The sequence below is a fragment of the Hemiscyllium ocellatum genome, chromosome 24, assembly GCF_020745735.1.
Source record: "Hemiscyllium ocellatum isolate sHemOce1 chromosome 24, sHemOce1.pat.X.cur, whole genome shotgun sequence".
Taxonomy (NCBI): Eukaryota; Metazoa; Chordata; class Chondrichthyes; order Orectolobiformes; family Hemiscylliidae; genus Hemiscyllium; species Hemiscyllium ocellatum.
Window position 1 is genome coordinate 52138733 of NC_083424.1, and position 19152 is coordinate 52157884.

Sequence of the window (19152 nt, forward strand, 5' to 3'; positions counted from 1 at the left end):
AGACTGAGAGTGTGTATGATAGAGAGTGTGTGTTTGTCTGTTCATGTGAGAGAGAATGTGTTAATGTGTGTGAGAGATAGAGAGGGAGTGAGAATTTGTGTGTGTGAGAGAAACTGAGAGTGTGAGTGTGTGTGTGAAAGAGAGAGACAATTTGTGTATGTGTGTGAGAGAGATTGTGTGTGTGTGTGTGTGTGTGTGAGAGAGAGAGTGTCGTGAGAGAGAGAGACAGACTCTATATGAGGGATTGTTGTTGAGTGTGAATGCAAGGGAGCTGCAGAAATGCGGATTGTATTTTGTGTCTGCACAAGGGCAAGGTGACTAACTGTGCAGAGTGAGAAAGAGAGCGGGCATCACCATCCTGTCAGGATGGCCGAGTGGTCTAAGGCGCCAGACTTAGGAGTGTTAGTCCTTGCTCTGCATCTGGCCTTGTGAATTCTGGTCCCTTTCTAGGGGCGTGGGTTCAAATCCCACTCCTGACATGTCTCCCTTTTTCCCCAAACAAACCTTCCCACACCCACACACTCCCCCCAAATTTCACATCTTCTTGGAGAGGAGTCACTCCCCTTTCCCAACATGGAAGAGTCCAACCCCTCGGTTTCAAAGATAAGGCTCAGGCATTTACAACAATCTTCAGACGCAAGTGCCCACTGGATCATCTTCCTCAGTCTCCTCCTGTGCTCCCCACCATCACACACACCATTCTTCAACAATTACATTCACTCCGTCTCACATCAAAAGACACTGGACACTGCAAAGGCTATGGGCCCTGCCAAGATTCTGGCACTGCTCCTGAACGCTGCTGCTCACAACATGCCCTTCCTCGAGCCAAGTTCTCCCAGGACAGTGACAACACTGGATCTACCTGGCCATCTGCCAAATTATCCAGGTATGTCCTGCACATAAAAAGCAGGACAAATCCAAATCAGCAAATTCCACTCCCGTCTATCTCTTCCCAATCCCGGAAAAGTGATGGAAGGGCTCACCAACATGGCTATCGAGCAGCACCTGCTCAGCAATAACCTGCTCAGTGACACCCAGTTTTGGATGCCCCAGGGTCACTCAGCTCCTGACCTCATTTTATTTGTGTCTGTGTGTGAGAGAGAGAGAGATTGTATGTGTTGGTGAGTGTGTGCGTGTGTGTGTGATAGAGAGGTTGGGTGTGTGTGTCTGTGTGTGGGTGTGAGAGAGAGTATGTGTGTGTGTGAGAGAGAGAGAGTGTGCCTGTGGGTATATGAGTTTGTGTGTGTGTTTGTATGTGTGTGTGAGAGAGATTGTGAGTCCATTTGAGTGTGTGTGTGTGTGAGACAGAGAGAGTGTGTACGTTTGTGCTTGTCTGTGAGTGTGAGAGTGAGTGCAGGTGTGTGTGTGTGAGTGTGTGAGAGAGCGAATGTGTGTCTGTGTGAGAGAGAGTGTCTGTGTGAGAGAAAATGTGTGTGTGAGAGAGTGAGTGTGTGTGAGAGGGAGAGAGAGTGTGTGTGTGTGTGTGTGTGTTTGTGTGTGAGGGAGAGAGTGCGTATGTGGGTGTGTGTGAGAGAGGGTGTGTTTTTGTGTGGGTGTGAGAGACAGACAGAGAGTGCGTTGTGTGTGTGAGAGAGAGAGATTGTGAGTGCATGTGAGTGTGTGTGTGTGAGAGAGAGTGTGTGTGAGAGAGTGTGAGTGCAGGTGTTTGTGTGTGTGAGTGGGAATGCTTATGTATGAGTGTGTGAGAGAGAGTGTGCGTGTGTGAGAGTGTGTTTGTGTGTGTAGAGAGAGTGTGTGTGTGTGTTGGAGAGAGTATGTGTGTGTGGGAGAGAGAGAGAGAGAATTTGTGCTTGTGTGGGGTATGAGAGACAGAAAGGGATTGTGAGTGTGTGTGAACGAATGTGTGTGCGTGCTTGTGAGATGGAGAGTGTGAGTGTGTGTGAGAGAGAGAGAGTGTATGTATATGCATGTGAGAGCGATTGTGTGTGTGAGAGAGGTTTGTGTGTGTGTGTGTGTGTGTGAGAGAGAGTGTTTGTTGTGTGTGTGTGGGTGTGTGTGTGTGTGTGAGAGAGAGAGAGACTGTGTATGAGGAATTGTTGCTGAGTGTGAATGCAAGTGAGCTGCAAAAATGCGGAATTGCATTTTTGTGTCTGCACAAGTGCATGGTGACTAATTGTACAGAGTGAGAAAGAGATCGGGAAGGCTTGGCTCAGCAGCTTGTCAGGATGGCCGAGTGGTCTAAGGCGCCAGACTCAAGGAGCGTTAATCCTTGCTCTGCATCTGGACTTGTGAATTCTGGTCCCTTTCTAGGGGCGTGGGTTCAAATCCCACTCCTGACATGTCTCCCTTTTTCCCAAAACAAACCTTCCCACACCCACACACTCCCCCCAAATTTCACATCTTCTTGGAGAGGAGTCACTCCCCCTTCCCAAACATGGAAGAGTCCAACCCCCGGTTTCAAAGATAAGGCTCAGGCATTTACAACAATCTTCAGACGCAAGTGCCCACTGGATCATCTTCCTCAGTCTCCTCCTGTGCTCCCCACCATCACACACACCATTCTTCAAACAATTACATTCACTCCGTCTCACATCAAGAGACACTGGACACTACAAAGGCTATGGGCCCTGCCAAGATTCTGGCACTGCTCCTGAACGCTGCTGCTCCACAACATGCCCTTCCTCGAGCCAAGTTCTCCCAGGACAGTGACAACACTGGATCTACCTGGCCATCTGCCAAATTATCCAGGTATGTCCTGCACATAAAAAGCAGGACAAATCCAACTCAGCCAATTCCACTCCCGTCTATCTCTTCCCAATCCTCGGAAAAGTGATGGAAGGGCTCACCAACAGTGCTATCGAGCAGCACCTGCTCAGCAATAACCTGCTCAGCGACACCCAGTTTGGGATCCCCCAGGGTCACTCAGCTCCTGACCTCATTTTGTTTGTGCCTGTGAGAGAGAGAGAGAGAGAGAGAAAGTCTGTGTGAGTGTGTGAATGTGAGAGTGAGAGACAGTGTGTGTAAGCGCGTGAGAGAGGAAGCCTTTATGTGTGTGTGTGAGAGTTGTATATGTCTGTGTTTGTGTGTGTGTGTGTGTGTGTGTTTGTGTGGGTGGAGTGTGTGTGTCTGAGAAAGTGAGTGTGTGGGTGTTTGTGTCTGCGAGAGACAGAGAGTGTGGGTGTATGATTGTGTGAGCATGTATGTGTGTGACAGAGAGAGAGGGAGAATTTGTATGTGTGTGAGAGTGTGTTTGTGTGTGAGAGAGAATGTGTGTGAGAGAGAGAGTGTGTGGTGTGTGAGGGAGAGAATGTGTGTGTGAGAGAGAGAGCGAAAGTGGGTGTATATGAGGGAGAGTGGTGAGTGTGTGTGTGAGGGAGTGTGTGTGTGTGTGTGTGAGAGAGAGAGAGTGAGTGTGTCAGCATGCATGTGTGTGACAGAGAGAGGGAGAATTTGTATGTGTGTGAGAGAGTATGTTTGAGTGTGTGTGTGTGAGAGAGAGTGTGTGTGTGAATGTGAGAGAGTGAGTGTATGTGTGAGAGAGAGAGAGAATGTGTGTGTGTGTGAGAGAGAGAGAGAGAGAGGGAGATTTTGTGTGTGTGAGAGAGTGTGTTTGTCTGTGTGAGAGAGAGTGAGTGTGAGTGCATGTCGGTGTGTGTGTGAAAGAGAGAGAGAGAATTTGTTTGTGCGTGAGAGAGAGTCTTATTTTTGTGAGAGAGTGTGTTTGTGTGTGAGTGAGACAGAAAGAGTGAGAGTGTGTGTGATAGAGAGTGTGTGTTTGTGTGCGCATGTGAGAGAGTGTGTGTGTGAAAGAGAGAAAGGGTGTGCGTGTGTGTGTGAGTGTGTGTGTGAGAGACTGAGAGTGTGTATGATAGAGAGTGTGTGTTTGTGTCTGTTCATGTGAGAGAGAATGTGTTAATGTGTGTGAGAGATAGAGAGGGAGTGAGAATTTGTGTGTGTGAGAGAGAGTGTGAGTGTGTGTGTGAAAGAGAGAGACAATTTGTGTATGTGTGTGAGAGAGATTGTGTGTGTGTGTGTGTGTGTGTGAGAGAGAGAGTGTGTGAGAGAGAGACAGAGTCTATATGAGGGATTGTTGTTGAGTGTGAATGCAAGGGAGCTGCAGAAATGCGGAATTGTATTTTGTGTCTGCACAAGGGCAAGGTGACTAACTGTGCAGAGTGAGAAAGAGAGCGGGCATCACCATCCTGTCAGGATGGCCGAGTGGTCTAAGGCGCCAGACTAAGGAGTGTTAGTCCTTGCTCTGCATCTGGCCGTGTGAATTCTGGTCCCTTTCTAGGGGCGTGGGTTCAAATCCCACTCCTGACATGTCTCCATTTTTCCCCAAACAAACCTTCCCACACCCACACACTCCCCCCAAATTTCACATCTTCTTGGAGAGGAGTCACTCCCCTTTCCCAAACATGGAAGAGTCCAACCCCTCGGTTTCAAAGATAAGGCTCAGGCATTTACAACAATCTTCAGACGCAAGTGCCCACTGGATCATCTTCCTCAGTCTCCTCCTGTGCTCCCCACCATCACACACACCATTCTTCAAACAATTACATTCACTCCGTCTCACATCAAAAGACACTGGACACTGCAAAGGCTATGGGCCCTGCCAAGATTCTGGCACTGCTCCTGAACGCTGCTGCTCCACAACATGCCCTTCCTCGAGCCAAGTTCTCCCAGGACAGTGACAACACTGGGATCTACCTGGCCATCTGCCAAATTATCCAGGTATGTCCTGCACATAAAAAGCAGGACAAATCCAAATCAGCAAATTCCACTCCCGTCTATCTCTTCCCAATCCTCGGAAAAGTGATGGAAGGGCTCACCAACAGGGCTATCGAGCAGCACCTGCTCAGCAATAACCTGCTCAGTGACACCCAGTTTGGGATGCCCCAGGGTCACTCAGCTCCTGACCTCATTTTATTTGTGTGTGTGTGTGAGAGAGAGAGAGATTGTATGTGTTGTGAGTGTGTGCGTGTGTGTGATAGAGAGGTTGGGTGTGTGTGTCTGTGTGTGGGTGTGAGAGAGAGTATGTGTGTGTGTGAGAGAGAGAGTGTGTGCCTGTGGGTATATGAGTTTGTGTGTGTGTTTGTAAGTGTGTGTGAGAGAGATTGTGAGTCCATTTGAGTGTGTGTGTGTGTGAGACAGAGAGAGTGTGTACGTTTGTGCTTGTCTGTGAGTGTGAGAGTGAGTGCAGGTGTGTGTGTGTGAGTGTGTGAGAGAGCGAATGTGTGTCTGTGTGAGAGTGTCTGTGTGAGAGAAAATGTGTGTGTGAGAGAGTGAGTGTGTGTGAGAGGGAGAGAGAGTGTGTGTGTGTGTGTGTGTGTTTGTGTTTGAGGGAGAGAGTGCGTATGTGGGTGTGTGTGAGAGAGGTGTGTGTTGTTTGTGTGGTGTGAGAGACAGACAGAGAGTGCGTGTGTGTGTGTGAGAGAGAGAGATTGTGAGTGCATGTGAGTGTGTGTGTGTGAGAGAGAGTGTGTGTGAGAGAGTGTGAGTGCAGGTGTTTGTGTGTGTGAGTGGGATTGCTTATGTATGAGTGTGTGAGAGAGAGTGTGCGTGTGTAGAGTGTGTGTTTGTGTGTGTGAGAGAGAGTGTGTGTGTGTGTGTGGAGAGAGTATGTGTGTGTGGGAGAGAGAGAGAGAGAATTTGTGCTTGTGTGGGTATGAGAGACAGAAAGGGATTGTGAGTGTGTGTGAACGAATGTGTGTGCGTGCTTGTGAGATGGAGAGTGTGAGTTTGTGTGAGAGAGAGAGAGTGTATGTATATGCATGTGAGAGCGATTGTGTGTGTGAGAGAGGGTTTGTGTGTGTGTGTGTGAGAGTGTTGTTTGTGTGTGTGTGTGTTGTGTGTGTGTGTGAGAGAGAGAGAGACTGTGTATGAGGAATTGTTGCTGAGTGTGAATGCAAGTGAGCTGCAAAAATGCGGAATTGCATTTTGTGTCTGCACAAGTGCATGGTGACTAATTGTACAGAGTGAGAAAGAGATCGGGAAGGCTTGGCTCAGCAGCTTGTCAGGATGGCCGAGTGGTCTAAGGCGCCAGACTCAAGGAGCGTTAATCCTTGCTCTGCATCTGGACTTGTGAATTCTGGTCCCTTTCTAGGGGCGTGGGTTCAAATCCCACTCCTGACATGTCTCCCTTTTTCCCCAAACAAACCTTCCCACACCCACACACTCCCCCCAAATTTCACATCTTCTTGGAGAGGAGTCACTCCCCCTTCCCAAACATGGAAGAGTCCAACCCCTCGGTTTCAAAGATAAGGCTCAGGCATTTACAACAATCTTCAGACGCAAGTGCCCACTGGATCATCTTCCTCAGTCTCCTCCTGTGCTCCCCACCATCACACACACCATTCTTCAAACAATTACATTCACTCCGTCTCACATCAAGAGACACTGGACACTACAAAGGCTATGGGCCCTGCCAAGATTCTGGCACTGCTCCTGAACGCTGCTGCTCCACAACATGCCCTTCCTCGAGCCAAGTTCTCCCAGGACAGTGACAACACTGGATCTACCTGGCCATCTGCCAAATTATCCAGGTATGTCCTGCACATAAAAAGCAGGACAAATCCAACTCAGCCAATTCCACTCCCGTCTATCTCTTCCCAATCCTCGGAAAAGTGATGGAAGGGCTCACCAACAGGGCTATCGAGCAGCACCTGCTCAGCAATAACCTGCTCAGCGACACCCAGTTTGGGATCCCCCAGGGTCACTCAGCTCCTGACCTCATTTTGTTGTGCCTGTGTGAGAGAGAGAGAGAGAGAGAAAGTCTGTGTGAGTGTGTGAATGTGAGAGTGAGAGACAGTGTGTGTAAGCGCGTGAGAGAGGAAGCCTTTTGTGTGTGTGTGAGAGTTGTATAGTTCTGTGTGTGTGTGTTGTGTGTGTGTTTGTGTGGGTGAGTGTGTGTGTCTGAGAAAGTGAGTGTGTGGGTGTTTGTGTCTGCGAGAGACAGAGAGTGTGTGGGTGTATGATTGTGTGAGCATGTATGTGTGTGACAGAGAGAGAGGGAGAATTTGTATGTGTGTGATGTCTGTGTGTGTGTGAGAGAGAATGTGTGTGAGAGAGAGAGTGTGTGTGTGTGAGGGAGAGAATGTGTGTGTGAGAGAGAGAGCGAAAGTGTGTGTATATGAGGGAGAGTGTGTGAGTGTGTGTGTGTGAGGGAGTGTGTGTGTGTGTGTGTGAGAGAGAGAGTGTGTGTCAGCATGCATGTGTGTGACAGAGAGAGGGAGAATTTGTATGTGTATGAGAGAGTATGTTTGAGTGTGTGTGTGTGAGAGAGAGTGTGTGTGTGCATGTGAGAGAGTGAGTGTATGTGTGAGAGAGAGAGAGAATGTGTGTGTGTGAGAGAGAGAGAGAGAGAGAGGGAGATTTTGTGTGTGTGAGAGAGTGTGTTTGTCTGTGTGAGAGAGAGTGAGTGTGAGTGCATGTCGGTGTGTGTGTGAAAGAGAGAGAGAGAATTTGTTTGTGCGTGAGAGAGAGTCTTATTTTTGTGAGAGAGTGTGTTTGTGTGTGAGTGAGACAGAAAGAGTGAGAGTGTGTGTGATAGAGAGTGTGTGTTTGTGTGCGCATGTGAGAGAGTGTGTGTGTGAAAGAGAGAAAGGGTGTGCGTGTGTGTGTGTGAGTGTGTGTTTGAGAGACTGAGAGTGTGTATGATAGAGAGTGTGTGTTTGTCGGTTCATGTGAGAGAGAATGTGTTAATGTGTGTGAGAGATAGAGAGGGAGTGAGAATTTGTGTGTGTGAGAGAAACTGAGAGTGTGAGTGTGTGTGAAAGAGAGAGACAATTTGTGTATGTGTGTGAGAGAGATTGTGTGTGTGTGTGTGTGAGTGTGTGAGAGAGAGAGTGTGTGAGAGAGAGACAGAGTCTATATGAGGGATTGTTGTTGAGTGTGAATGCAAGGGAGCTGCAGAAATGCGGAATGGTATTTTGTGTCTGCACAAGGGCAAGGTGACTAACTGTGCAGAGTGAGAAAGAGAGCTGGCATCACCATCCTGTCAGGATGGCCGAGTGGTCTAAGGCGCCAGACTTAAGGAGTGTTAGTCCTTGCTCTGCATCTGGCCTTGTGAATTCTGGTCCCTTTCTAGGGGCGTGGGTTCAAATCCCACTCCTGACATGTCTCCCTTTTTCCCCAAACAAACCTTCCCACACCCACACACTCCCCCAAATTTCACATCTTCTTGGAGAGGAGTCACTCCCCCTTCCCAAACATGGAAGAGTCCAACCCCTCGGTTTCAAAGATAAGGCTCAGGCATTTACAACAATCTTCAGACGCAAGTGCCCACTGGATCATCTTCCTCAGTCTCCTCCTGTGCTCCCCACCATCACACACACCATTCTTCAAACAATTACATTCACTCCGTCTCACATCAAGAGACACTGGACACTACAAAGGCTATGGGCCCTGCCAAGATTCTGGCACTGCTCCTGAACGCTGCTGCTCCACAACATGCCCTTCCTCGAGCCAAGTTCTCCCAGGACAGTGACAACACTGGGATCTACCTGGCCATCTGCCAAATTATCCAGGTATGTCCTGCACATAAAAAGCAGGACAAATCCAACTCAGCCAATTCCACTCCCGTCTATCTCTTCCCAATCCTCGGAAAAGTGATGGAAGGGCTCACCAACAGGGCTATCGAGCAGCACCTGCTCAGCAATAACCTGCTCAGCGACACCCAGTTTGGGATCCCCCAGGGTCACTCAGCTCCTGACCTCATTTTGTTTGTGCCTGTGTGAGAGAGAGAGAGAGAGAGAAAGTCTGTGTGAGTGTGTGAATGTGAGAGTGAGAGACAGTGTTGTAAGCGCGTGAGAGAGGAAGCCTTTATGTGTGTGTGTGAGAGTTGTATATGTCTGAGTGTGTGTGTGTGTGTGTGTGTGTGTGTTTGGTGGGTGAGTGTGTGTGTGTCTGAGAAAGTGAGTGTGTGGGTGTTTGTGTCTGCGAGAGACAGAGAGTGTGTGGGTGTATGATTGTGTGAGCATGTATGTGTGTGACAGAGAGAGAGGGAGAATTTGTATGTGTGTGAGAGTGTTTGTGTGTGTAGAGAGAGTGTGTGTGAGAGAGAGAGTGTGTGTGTGTGAGGGAGAGAATGTGTGTGTGAGAGAGAGAGCGAAAGTGTGTGTATATGAGGGAGAGTGTGTGAGTGTGTGTGTGTGAGGGAGTGTGTGTGTGTGGGTGTATGATTGTGTCAGCATGCATGTGTGTGACAGAGAGAGGGAGAATTTGTATGTGTGTGAGAGAGTATGTTTGAGTGTGTGTGTGTGAGAGAGAGTGTGTGTGTGCATGTGAGAGAGTGAGTGTATGTGTTAGAGAGAGAGAGAATGTGTGTGTGAGAGAGAGAGAGAGAGAGGGAGATTTTGTGTGTGTGAGAGAGAGTGTTTGTCTGTGTGAGAGAGAGTGAGTGTGAGTGCATGTCGGTGTGTGTGTGAAAGAGAGAGAGAGAATTTGTTTGTGCGTGAGAGAGAGTCTTATTTTTGTGAGAGAGTGTGTTTGTGTGTGAGTGAGACAGAAAGAGTGAGAGTGTGTGTGATAGAGAGTGTGTGTTTGTGTGCGCATGTGTGTGAGTGTGTGTGTGAGAGACTGAGAGTGTGTGTGTGTGTTTGTCTGTTCATGTGAGAGAGAATGTGATAATGTGTGTGAGAGATAGAGAGGGAGTGAGAATTTGTGTGTGTGAGAGAAACTGAGAGTGTGAGTGTGTGTGTGAAGAGAGAGACAATTTGTGTATGTGTGTGAAGAGATTGTGTGTGTGTGTGTGTGTGTGTGAGAGAGAGAGTGTGTGAGAGAGAGACAGAGTCTATATGAGGGATTGTTGTTGAGTGTGAATGCAAGGGAGCTGCAGAAATGCGGAATTGTATTTTGTGTCTGCACAAGGGCAAGGTGACTAACTGTGCAGAGTGAGAAAGAGATCGGGCATCACCATCCTGTCAGGATGGCCGAGTGGTCTAAGGCGCCAGACTTAAGGAGTGTTAGTCCTTGCTCTGCATCTGGCCTTGTGAATTCTGGTCCCTTTCTAGGGGCGTGGGTTCAAATCCCACTCCTGACATGTCTCCCTTTTTCCCCAAACAAACCTTCCCACACCCACACACTCCCCCCAAATTTCACATCTTCTTGGAGAGGAGTCACTCCCCTTTCCCAAACATGGAAGAGTCCAACCCCTCGGTTTCAAAGATAAGGCTCAGGCATTTACAACAATCTTCAGACGCAAGTGCCCACTGGATCATCTTCCTCAGTCTCCTCCTGTGCTCCCCACCATCACACACACCATTCTTCAAACAATTACATTCACTCCGTCTCACATCAAAAGACACTGGACACTACAAAGGCTATGGGCCCTGCCAAGATTCTGGCACTGCTCCTGAACGCTGCTGCTCCACAACATGCCCTTCCTCGAGCCAAGTTCGCCCAGGACAGTGACAACACTGGGATCTACCTGGCCATCTGCCAAATTATCCAGGTATGTCCTGCACATAAAAAGCAGGACAAATCCAAATCAGCAAATTCCACTCCCGTCTATCTCTTCCCAATCCTCGGAAAAGTGATGGAAGGGCTCACCAACAGGGCTATCGAGCAGCACCTGCTCAGCAATAACCTGCTCAGTGACACCCAGTTTGGGATGCCCCAGGGTCACTCAGCTCCTGACCTCATTTTATTTGTGTCTGTGTGTGAGAGAGAGAGAGAGATTGTATGTGTTGGTGAGTGTGTGCGTGTGGTGTGTGTGATAGAGAGGTTGGGTGTGTGTCTGTGTGTGGGTGTGAGAGAGAGTATGTGTGTGTGTGAGAGAGAGAGTGTGTGCCTGTGGGTATATGATTTTGTGTGTGTGTTTGTATGTGTGTGTGAGAGAGATTGTGAGTCCATTTGAGTGTGTGTGTGTGTGAGACAGAGAGAGTGTGTACGTTTGTGCTTGTCTGTGAGTGTGAGAGTGAGTGCAGGTGTGTGTGAGTGAGTGTGTGAGAGAGCGAATGTGTGTCTGTGTGAGAGAGAGTGTCTGTGTGAGAGAAAATGTGTGTGTGAGAGAGTGAGTGTGTGTGAGAGTGAGAGAGAGTGTGTGTGTGTGTGTGTGTTTGTGTGTGAGGGAGAGAGTGCGTATGTGGGTGTGTGTGAGAGAGTGTGTGTTTGTGTGTGGTTGTGAGAGACAGACAGAGAGTGCGTGTGTGTGTGTGAGAGAGAGAGATTGTGAGTGCATGTGAGTGTGTGTGTGTGAGAGAGAGTGTGTGTGAGAGAGAGTGTGAGTGCAGGTGTTTGTGTGTGTGAGTGGGAATGCTTATGTATGAGTGTGTGAGAGAGAGTGTGCGTGTGTGAGAGTGTGTTTGTGTGTGTGAGAGAGAGTGTGTGTGTGTTGGAGAGAGTATGTGTGTGTGGGAGGAGAGAGAGAGAATTGTGCTTGTGTGGGGTATGAGAGACAGAAAGGGATTGTGTGTGTGTGTGAACGAATGTGTGTGCGTGCTTGTGAGATTGAGAGTGTGAGTGTGTGTGAGAGAGAGAGAGAGTGTATGTATATGCATGTGAGAGCGATTGTGTGTGTGAGAGAGGGTTTGTGTGTGTGTGTGTGTGTGAGAGAGTGTTTGTGTGTGTGTGTGTGTGTGTGTGTGAGAGAGAGAGAGACTGTGTATGAGGAATTGTTGCTGAGTGTGAATGCAAGTGAGCTGCAAAAATGCGGAATTGCATTTTTGTGTCTGCACAAGTGCATGGTGACTAATTGTACAGAGTGAGAAAGAGATCGGGAAGGCTTGGCTCAGCAGCTTGTCAGGATGGCCGAGTGGTCTAAGGCGCCAGACTCAAGGAGCGTTAATCCTTGCTCTGCATCTGGACTTGTGAATTCTGGTCCCTTTCTAGGGGCGTGGGTTCAAATCCCACTCCTGACATGTCTCCCTTTTTCCCCAAACAAACCTTCCCACACCCACACACACTCACCCCCAATTTCACATCTTCTTGGAGAGGAGTCACTCCCCCTTCCCAAACATGGAAGAGTCCAACCCCTCGGTTTCAAAGATAAGGCTCAGGCATTTACAACAATCTTCAGACGCAAGTGCCCACTGGATCATCTTCCTCAGTCTCCTCCTGTGCTCCCCACCATCACACACACCATTCTTCAAACAATTACATTCACTCCGTCTCACATAAAGAGACACTGGACACTACAAAGGCTATGGGCCCTGCCAAGATTCTGGCACTGCTCCTGAACGCTGCTGCTCCACAACATGCCCTTCCTCGAGCCAAGTTCTCCCAGGACAGTGACAACACTGGGATCTACCTGGCCATCTGCCAAATTATCCAGGTATGTCCTGCACATAAAAAGCAGGACAAATCCAACTCAGCAAATTCCACTCCCGTCTATCTCTTCCCAATCCTCGGAAAAGTGATGGAAGGGCTCACCAACAGGGCTATCGAGCAGCACCTGCTCAGCAATAACCTGCTCAGCGACACCCAGTTTGGGATCCCCCAGGGTCACTCAGCTCCTGACCTCATTTTGTTTGTGCCTGTGTGAGAGAGAGAGAGAGAGAGAAAGTCTGTGTGAGTGTGTGAATGTGAGAGTGAGAGACAGTGTGTGTAAGCGCGTGAGAGAGGAAGCCTTTATGTGTGTGTGTGAGAGTTGTATATGTCTGTGTGTGTGTGTGTGTGTGTGTGTGTGTTTGTTTTTTGTGGTGGAGTGTGTGTGTCTGAGAAAGTGAGTGTGTGGGTGTTTGTGTCTGCGAGAGACAGAGAGTGTGTGGGTGTATGATTGTGTGAGCATGTATGTGTGTGACAGAGAGAGAGGGAGAATTTGTATGTGTGTGAGAGTGTGTTTGTGTGTGAGAGAGAATGTGTGTGAGAGAGAGAGTGTGTGTGTGTGAGGGAGAGAATGTGTGTGTGAGAGAGAGCGAAAGTGTGTGTATATGAGGGAGAGTGTGTGAGTGTGTGTGTGTGAGGGAGTGTGTGTGTGTGTGTGTGAGAGAGAGAGAGTGAGTGTGTCAGCATGCATGTGTGTGACAGAGAGAGGGAGAATTTGTATGTGTGTGAGAGAGTATGTTTGAGTGTGTGTGTGTGAGAGAGAGTGTGTGTGTGCATGTGAGAGAGTGAGTGTATGTGTGAGAGAGAGAGAGAATGTGTGTGTGTGTGAGAGAGAGAGAGAGAGAGGGAGATTTTGTGTGTGTGAGAGAGTGTGTTTGTCTGTGTGAGAGAGAGTGAGTGTGAGTGCATGTCGGTGTGTGTGTGAAAGAGAGAGAGAGAATTTGTTTGTGCGTGAGAGAGAGTCTTATTTTTGTGAGAGAGTGTGTTTGTGTGTGAGTGAGACAGAAAGAGTGAGAGTGTGTGTGATAGAGAGTGTGTGTTTGTGTGCGCATGTGAGAGAGTGTGTGTGTGAAAGAGAGAAAGGGTGTGCGTGTGTGTGTGTGAGTGTGTGTGTGAGAGACTGAGAGTGTGTATGATAGAGAGTGTGTGTTTGTCTGTTCATGTGAGAGAGAATGTGTTAATGTGTGTGAGAGATAGAGAGGGAGTGAGAATTTGTGTGTGTGAGAGAAACTGAGAGTGTGAGTGTGTGTGTGAAAGAGAGAGACAATTTGTGTATGTGTGTGAGAGAGATTGTGTGTGTGTGTGTGTGTGAGAGAGAGAGTGTGTGAGAGAGAGACAGAGTCTATATGAGGGATTGTTGTTGAGTGTGAATGCAAGGGAGCTGCAGAAATGCGGAATTGTATTTTGTGTCTGCACAAGGGCAAGGTGACTAACTGTGCAGAGTGAGAAAGAGAGCGGGCATCACCATCCTGTCAGGATGGCCGAGTGGTCTAAGGCGCCAGACTTAAGGAGTGTTAGTCCTTGCTCTGCATCTGGCCTTGTGAATTCTGGTCCCTTTCTAGGGGCGTGGTTTCAAATCCCACTCCTGACATGTCTCCCTTTTTCCCCAAACAAACCTTCCCACACCCACACACTCCCCCCAAATTTCACATCTTCTTGGAGAGGAGTCACTCCCCTTTCCCAAACATGGAAGAGTCCAACCCCTCGGTTTCAAAGATAAGGCTCAGGCATTTACAACAATCTTCAGACGCAAGTGCCCACTGGATCATCTTCCTCAGTCTCCTCCTGTGCTCCCCACCATCACACACACCATTCTTCAAACAATTACATTCACTCCGTCTCACATCAAAAGACACTGGACACTACAAAGGCTATGGGCCCTGCCAAGATTCTGGCACTGCTCCTGAACGCTGCTGCTCCACAACATGCCCTTCCTCGAGCCAAGTTCGCCCAGGACAGTGACAACACTGGGATCTACCTGGCCATCTGCCAAATTATCCAGGTATGTCCTGCACATAAAAAGCAGGACAAATCCAAATCAGCAAATTCCACTCCCGTCTATCTCTTCCCAATCCTCGGAAAAGTGATGGAAGGGCTCACCAACAGGGCTATCGAGCAGCACCTGCTCAGCAATAACCTGCTCAGTGACACCCAGTTTGGGATGCCCCAGGGTCACTCAGCTCCTGACCTCATTTTATTTGTGTCTGTGTGTGAGAGAGAGAGAGATTGTATGTGTTGGTGAGAGTGTGCGTGTGTGTGTGATAGAGAGGTTGGTGTGTGTGTCTGTGTGTGGGTGTTAGAGAGAGTATGTGTGTGTGTGAGAGAGAGAGTGTGTGCCTGTGGGTATATGAGTTTGTGTGTGTGTTTGTATGTGTGTGTGAGAGATTGTGAGTCCATTTGAGTGTGTGTGTGTGTGAGACAGAGAGAGTGTGTACGTTTGTGCTTGTCTGTGAGTGTGAGAGTGAGTGCAGGTGTGTGTGTGTGAGTGTGTGAGAGAGCGAATGTGTGTCTGTGTGAGAGAGAGTGTCTGTGTGAGAGAAAATGTGTGTGTGAGAGAGTGAGTGTGTGTGAGAGGGAGAGAGAGAGTGTGTGTGTGTGTGTGTGTGTTTGTTTGTGTGAGAGAGAGAGTGCGTATGTGGGTGTGTGTGAGAGAGGGTGTGTTTGTGTGTGGGTGTGAGAGACAGACAGAGAGTGCGTGTGTGTGTGAGAGAGAGAGATTGTGAGTGCATGTGAGTGTGTGTGTGTGAGAGAGAGTGTGTGTGAGAGAGTGTGAGTGCAGGTGTTTGTGTGTGTGAGTGGGAATGCTTATGTATGAGTGTGTGAGAGAGAGTGTGCGTGTGTGAGAGTGTGTGTTTGTGTGTGTGAGAGAGAGTGAGTGTGTGTGTGTGGAGAGAGTATGTGTGTGTGGGAGAGAGAGAGAGAGAATTTGTGCTTGTGTGGGGTATGAGAGACAGAAAGGGATTGTGAGTGTGTGTGAACGAATGTGTGTGCGTGCTTGTGAGATGGAGAGTGTGAGTGTGTGTGAGAGAGAGAGAGTGTATGTATATGCATGTGAGAGCGATTGTGTGTGTGAGAGAGGGTTTGTGTGTGTGTGTGTGTGTGAGAGAGAGTGTTTGTGTGTGTGTGTGTGTGTGTGTGTGTGAGAGAGAGAGACTGTGTATGAGGAATTGTTGCTGAGTGTGAATGCAAGTGAGCTGCAAAAATGCGGAATTGCATTTTTGTGTCTGCACAAGTGCATGGTGACTAATTGTACAGAGTGAGAAAGAGATCGGGAAGGCTTGGGCTAGCAGCTTGTCAGGATGGCCGAGTGGTCTAAGGCGCCAGACTCAAGGAGCGTTAATCCTTGCTCTGCATCTGGACTTGTGAATTCTGGTCCCTTTCTAGGGGTGTGGGTTCAAATCCCACTCCTGACATGTCTCCCTTTTTCCCCAAACAAACCTTCCCACACCCACACACTCACCCCAAATTTCACATCTTCTTGGAGAGGAGTCACTCCCCCTTCCCAAACATGGAAGAGTCCAACCCCTCGGTTTCAAAGATAAGGCTCAGGCATTTACAACAATCTTCAGACGCAAGTGCCCACTGGATCATCTTCCTCAGTCTCCTCCTGTGCTCCCCACCATCACACACACCATTCTTCAAACAATTACATTCACTCCGTCTCACATAAAGAGACACTGGACACTACAAAGGCTATGGGCCCTGCCAAGATTCTGGCACTGCTCCTGAACGCTGCTGCTCCACAACATGCCCTTCCTCGAGCCAAGTTCTCCCAGGACAGTGACAACACTGGGATCTACCTGGCCATCTGCCAAATTATCCAGGTATGTCCTGCACATAAAAAGCAGGACAAATCCAACTCAGCCAATTCCACTCCCGTCTATCTCTTCCCAATCCTCGGAAAAGTGATGGAAGGGCTCACCAACAGGGCTATCGAGCAGCACCTGCTCAGCAATAACCTGCTCAGCGACACCCAGTTTGGGATCCCCCAGGGTCACTCAGCTCCTGACCTCATTTTGTTTGTGCCTGTGTGAGAGAGAGAGAGAGAGAGAAAGTCTGTGTGAGTGTGTGAATGTGAGAGTGAGAGACAGTGTGTGTAAGCGCGTGAGAGAGGAAGCCTTTATGTGTGTGTGTGAGAGTTGTATATTTCTGTGTGTGTGTGTGTGTGTGTGTGTGTGTGTGTGTTTGTGTGGTGGAGTGTGTGTGTCTGAGAAAGTGAGTGTGTGGGTGTTTGTGTCTGCGAGAGACAGAGAGTGTGTGGGTGTATGATTGTGTGAGCATGTATGTGTGTGACAGAGAGAGAGGGAGAATTTGTATGTGTGTGAGAGTGTGTTTGTGTGTGAGAGAGAATGTGTGTGAGAGAGAGAGTGTGTGTGTGTGAGGGAGAGAATGTGTGTGTGAGAGAGAGAGCGAAAGTGTGTGTATATGAGGGAGAGTGTGTGAGTGTGTGTGTGTGAGGAGTGTGTGTGTGTGTGTTGTGAGAGAGAGAGTGAGTGTGTCAGCATGCATGTGTGTGACAGAGAGAGGGAGAATTTGTATGTGTGTGAGAGAGTATGTTTGAGTGTGTGTGTGTGAGAGAGAGTGTGTGTGTGCATGTGAGAGAGTGAGTGTATGTGTGAGAGAGAGAGAGAATGTGTGTGTGTGAGAGAGAGAGAGAGAGAGGGAGATTTTGTGTGTGTGAGAGAGTGTGTTTGTCTGTGTGAGAGAGAGTGAGTGTGAGTGCATGTCGGTGTGTGTGTGAAAGAGAGAGAGAGAATTTGTTTGTGCGTGAGAGAGAGTCTTATTTTTGTGAGAGAGTGTGTTTGTGTGTGAGTGAGACAGAAAGAGTGAGAGTGTGTGTGATAGAGAGTGTGTGTTTGTGTGCGCATGTGAGAGAGTGTGTGTGTGAAAGAGAGAAAGGGTGTGCGTGTGTGTGTGTGAGTGTGTGTGTGAGAGACTGAGAGTGTGTATGATAGAGAGTGTGTGTTTGTCTGTTCATGTGAGAGAGAATGTGTTAATGTGTGTGAGAGATAGAGAGGGAGTGAGATTTTGTGTGTGTGAGAGAAACTGAGAGTGTGAGTGTGTGTGTGAAAGAGAGAGACAATTTGTGTATGTGTGTGAGAGAGATTGTGTGTGTGTGTGTGTGTGAGAGAGAGAGTGTGTGAGAGAGAGACAGAGTCTATATGAGGGATTGTTGTTGAGTGTGAATGCAAGGGAGCTGCAGAAATGCGGAATTGTATTTTGTGTCTGCACAAGGGCAAGGTGACTAACTGTGCAGAGTGAGAAAGAGAGCGGGCATCACCATCCTGTCAGGATGGCCGAGTGGTCTAAGGCGCCAGACTTAAGGAGTGTTAGTCCTTGCTCTGCATCTGGCCTTGTGAATTCTGGTCCCTTTCTAGGGGCGTGGGTTCAAATCCCACTCCTGACATGTCTCCCTTTTTTCCCCAAACAAACCTTCCCACACCCACACACTCCCCCCAAATTTCACATCTTCTTGGAGAGGAGTCACTCCCCCTTCCCAAACATGGAAGAGTCCAACCCCTCGGTTTCAAAGATAAGGCTCAGGCATTTACAACAATCTTCAGACGCAAGTGCCCACTGGATCATCTTCCTCAGTCTCCTCCTGTGCTCCCCACCATCACACACACCATTCTTCAAACAATTACATTCACTCCGTCTCACATCAAAAGACACTGGACACTGCAAAGGCTATGGGCCCTGCCAAGATTCTGGCACTGCTCCTGAACGCTGCTGCTCCACAACATGCCCTTCCTCGAGCCAAGTTCGCCCAGGACAGTGACAACACTGGGATCTACCTGGCCATCTGCCAAATTATCCAGGTATGTCCTGCACATAAAAAGCAGGACAAATCCAAATCAGCAAATTCCACTCCCGTCTATCTCTTCCCAATCCTCGGAAAAGTGATGGAAGGGCTCACCAACAGGGCTATCGAGCAGCACCTGCTCAGCAATAACCTGCTCAGTGACACCCAGTTTGGGATGCCCCAGGGTCACTCAGCTCCTGACCTCATTTTATTTGTGTCTGTGTGTGAGAGAGAGAGAGATTGTATGTGTTGGTGAGTGTGTGCGTGTGTGTGTGATAGAGAGGTTGGGTGTGTGTGTCTGTGTGTGGGTGTGAGAGAGAGTATGTGTGTGTGTGAGAGAGAGAGTGTGTGCCTGTGGGTATATGAGTTTGTGTGTGTGTTTGTATGTGTGTGTGAGAGAGATTGTGAGTCCATTTGAGTGTGTGTGTGTGTGAGACAGAGAGAGTGTGTACGTTTGTGCTTGTCTGTGAGTGTGAGAGTGAGTGCAGGTGTGTGTGTGTGAGTGTGTGAGAGAGCGAATGTGTGTCTGTGTGAGAGAGAGTGTCTGTGTGAGAGAAAATGTGTGTGTGAGAGAGTGAGTGTGTGTGAGAGGGAGAGAGAGTGTGTGTGTGTGTTGTGTTTGTGTGTGGGAGAGAGTGCGTATGTGGGTGTGTGTGAGAGAGGGTGTGTTTTTGTGTGGGTGTGAGAGACAGACAGAGAGTGCGTGTGTGTGTGTGAGAGAGAGAGATTGTGAGTGCATGTGAGTGTGTGTGTGTGAGAGAGAGTGTGTGTGAGAGAGAGTGTGAGTGCAGGTGTTTGTGTGTGTGAGTGGGAATGCTTATGTATGAGTGTGTGAGAGAGAGTGTGCGTGTGTGAGAGTGTGTGTTTGTGTGTGTGAGAGAGAGTGTGTGTGTGTGTTGGAGAGAGTATGTGTGTGTGGGAGAGAGAGAGAGAGAATTTGTGCTTGTGTGGGGTATGAGAGACAGAAAGGGATTGTGAGTGTGTGTGAACGAATGTGTGTGCGTGCTTGTGAGATGGAGAGTGTGAGTGTGTGTGAGAGAGAGAGAGTGTATGTATATGCATGTGAGAGCGATTGTGTGTGTGAGAGAGAGAGAGGGTGTGTGTGTGTGTGTGTGAGAGAG

At 48.6% G+C, this 19152-nt stretch overlaps 10 non-coding genes across 10 annotated transcripts; all 10 read left to right on the forward strand.

Annotated features, from left to right (window-relative positions):
* Positions 1–360: 360 nt before the first annotated feature.
* Positions 361–479, forward strand: trnal-uag (transfer RNA leucine (anticodon UAG)). Its single transcript has 2 exons — positions 361–398; positions 434–479. It is a non-coding gene; the product is annotated as a tRNA-Leu (tRNA).
* Positions 480–2180: 1701 nt separating this feature from the next.
* On the forward strand, positions 2181–2300 carry trnal-caa (transfer RNA leucine (anticodon CAA)). Its single transcript has 2 exons — positions 2181–2218; positions 2255–2300. It is a non-coding gene; the product is annotated as a tRNA-Leu (tRNA).
* Positions 2301–4165: 1865 nt separating this feature from the next.
* Positions 4166–4284, forward strand: trnal-aag (transfer RNA leucine (anticodon AAG)). The gene is made up of 2 exons: positions 4166–4203; positions 4239–4284. It is a non-coding gene; the product is annotated as a tRNA-Leu (tRNA).
* Positions 4285–5976: 1692 nt separating this feature from the next.
* On the forward strand, positions 5977–6096 carry trnal-caa (transfer RNA leucine (anticodon CAA)). The gene is made up of 2 exons: positions 5977–6014; positions 6051–6096. It is a non-coding gene; the product is annotated as a tRNA-Leu (tRNA).
* A 1863-nt stretch (positions 6097–7959) lies between these two features.
* trnal-uaa (transfer RNA leucine (anticodon UAA)) lies at positions 7960–8079 on the forward strand. The gene is made up of 2 exons: positions 7960–7997; positions 8034–8079. It is a non-coding gene; the product is annotated as a tRNA-Leu (tRNA).
* A 1804-nt stretch (positions 8080–9883) lies between these two features.
* trnal-uaa (transfer RNA leucine (anticodon UAA)) lies at positions 9884–10003 on the forward strand. The gene is made up of 2 exons: positions 9884–9921; positions 9958–10003. It is a non-coding gene; the product is annotated as a tRNA-Leu (tRNA).
* A 1699-nt stretch (positions 10004–11702) lies between these two features.
* On the forward strand, positions 11703–11822 carry trnal-caa (transfer RNA leucine (anticodon CAA)). Its single transcript has 2 exons — positions 11703–11740; positions 11777–11822. It is a non-coding gene; the product is annotated as a tRNA-Leu (tRNA).
* Positions 11823–13699: 1877 nt separating this feature from the next.
* trnal-uaa (transfer RNA leucine (anticodon UAA)) lies at positions 13700–13819 on the forward strand. Its single transcript has 2 exons — positions 13700–13737; positions 13774–13819. It is a non-coding gene; the product is annotated as a tRNA-Leu (tRNA).
* A 1702-nt stretch (positions 13820–15521) lies between these two features.
* trnal-caa (transfer RNA leucine (anticodon CAA)) lies at positions 15522–15641 on the forward strand. Its single transcript has 2 exons — positions 15522–15559; positions 15596–15641. It is a non-coding gene; the product is annotated as a tRNA-Leu (tRNA).
* A 1874-nt stretch (positions 15642–17515) lies between these two features.
* Positions 17516–17635, forward strand: trnal-uaa (transfer RNA leucine (anticodon UAA)). Its single transcript has 2 exons — positions 17516–17553; positions 17590–17635. It is a non-coding gene; the product is annotated as a tRNA-Leu (tRNA).
* The last annotated feature ends 1517 nt before the right edge of the window (positions 17636–19152 follow it).